The sequence below is a fragment of the Pinus tabuliformis genome, chromosome 5_1 (assembly GCF_031772625.1).
Source record: "Pinus tabuliformis cultivar Carrire ecotype Pingquan chromosome 5_1, CPIR1, whole genome shotgun sequence".
In the NCBI taxonomy this organism is placed as follows: domain Eukaryota; kingdom Viridiplantae; phylum Streptophyta; class Pinopsida; order Pinales; family Pinaceae; genus Pinus; species Pinus tabuliformis.
Genome location: NC_142305.1, coordinates 429,446,783 through 429,449,128, shown reverse-complemented (window position 1 = coordinate 429,449,128; position 2,346 = coordinate 429,446,783). Strand labels below are relative to the sequence as shown.

Genomic DNA, 2,346 nt, shown 5'->3' with positions numbered 1-2,346 from the left:
CGACATCAGGCATGGAAGGTCTCGCTCCTCCGCTTTGGTAGAGCATGCAGAAAAAACCAATCATCACATCTCCATTGAAGAGGCTAAAGTCATTGCGAGGATTGACCATTTTCATTATAGTAAATTTAGAGAGGCCTTAGAAATTGAAAAAAAAAGACTTGTTAATTTAAATAGAGATGATGGCTGGAGTATCAACAGATGCTAGATTCCTGCGCCTTCTTCCTAAAAAATTATTTTTATTTATTTATAGATTAATCAATTAATTTTTTTTGTTAATCCCCATATTGCTTAGTTTATGACTCTCTTAAATTATTTTTGGTAATATGAATAGGATTAAACCTTAATATTAATATAATATTATATATAATAATATTCATTAATAAGATTATATAGGGTTATGAATCCTTTCTCACTTGAGGGGGGATATGAAAAAGAGAGCGATGAGGGCTCTGTCGGCAGGAGGACTCGAACTAGGGCAGCCTAGGCCATCGGCCTAGGGTGCTGCAGACTAGACCTCATTTTGGATGACGAAGACTAGGAGGTACGGGGTGGGTCAACAGGTTTTCTGTGGAGATGGTCCATACAATGGCCATGTAGGCTGTGGGTTGGATCCAAGGTGCTCAATCTGCAAGGATCCCAAGGAATATGTTTACTGGGACAAATTTCATCCAACTGAGAGGGTACAGTGGATGATTGCAGAGGAGGTTTTGGGCGGGGATTCTTCCTTCGTTTCTCCCATGAATCTCAAAGGCTTGATCCAGTACACAAACCCCACCCCTTCCCCCTTTGATCCTTTGTTTACGTAATAGATTATACCGTAAATTATTCATTAATCGAGCATGTCCAAAGGTATGAATCAACAATCCAACTGTATATATTTGTGATGCTCACTGGTGCAAATTTTCATTTTTTCACAAATGCGTAATAGCGAATAGATTTACCTTAAATTATTCAACGTCCAAAGATATCAATCAACAATCCAGCTGTATAGGTATATGTGTGACGTTTACTGGTGCAAATTTTAATTTTTCACAAAAGCAGAATCGTTGTCAGGGTTTACCGGGAAGAGTTGTGGCAGTGTAGGAAACCAGGCTGATTGAACCAGTATCTCTTCTAAAAAAATTCAACAATTCCAATTTAATAATCCTATTGGCCTCTATTTGTACCTTTTGGGACAATTGCTAGTTTATTTTATTTTTTCCAAATAAACGCAGTGTAATATAATAATAGTCATTTTATTTTTTCCACAATAAACGCAGTGTAATATAATAATAGTCTTTTAAAATGTTGACTTAGCTTTTCGTTGTAGTGTGATTTTTTATTTTATTTTTTCCAAATAAACGCAGAAGTACAATTGCATTTGCATTTTTTTTTGTAGGATGTCACACATGAAACAACCGGCGATCACGGTGGGACTCGAACCCACAATCTCCCGCTCCGGAGGCGAGCGCCTTATCCATTAGGCCACGCGATCAAACACGTACATGTGTGGTCTTACATAGATAATCATAGAATAAAGGATCCATTAAACACGTGGGCACAGAGTTTTTGCTCCTGGCCAGTAATCTTTTCGCCATATTTTTCAAAAAAATTAAGTCGATGAAATTTTCGCACATTGAACTATCCGTAAGCTTAAAGAAATTAATGAGATTAGATTTCATAACCCCTAATTAAAATTGTATTTTCGGAGATATAACACAGGCAAATTAAAAAAAAAAAATGTTTTTTTGAAAAGATATAACAAAATCAATCTACATGATCCTTCATACTTTCATGAGGGACTTCAAATTTGCAATAGTACTGGCTTTAATTTTGTTTTTAAAGTGGGATGGTGACTTCATTCTTGAGATAAGAGATGTAGTTTTTCATAGAGATTTAATTATGAGGATTATTATGCATTTTGCCTGATCTTATCAAATAGCATTGGTGAGTGTATTTGTCATGATTTTAAAAGATTTTGATTTTATATTTCTTCATGGTAAAAGATATTTTATCTTAATGTTATATGCCTAATGATTTTAGGGTGTATTTATTTAGTTTGGGATCTATAGAATAACTTCTCAAAATATGTTTTGTTAATTTATTCAATATCTATATAAGAATCACAGTTTATAACACAAAATCAAATATTATGTTTTATGTTTAACACTTCTAAATTTTTATAAAAAATAAAAAATAAAATATTCAAGTTATTAATAGAAAGAATTTAAATGTCAATAAGTAAATCAAAAGGCCTTATCTTCTTAAATTGGAATGCCAATATGTTATATGCAAATCAATGAAGCTTAGGTTTTTATCTCTAAGTCATAACCTTACATGTCAATAATAAATTGTAGGTTTTATAGC

The 2,346-nt window shown here is 33.2% G+C and overlaps 1 non-coding gene across 1 annotated transcript; it reads right to left on the bottom strand.

Moving 5' to 3' along the window:
- Positions 1–1,401: 1,401 nt before the first annotated feature.
- TRNAR-CCG (transfer RNA arginine (anticodon CCG)) lies at positions 1,402–1,474 on the bottom strand. The gene has a single exon. It is a non-coding gene; the product is annotated as a tRNA-Arg (tRNA).
- Positions 1,475–2,346: the final 872 nt, after the last annotated feature.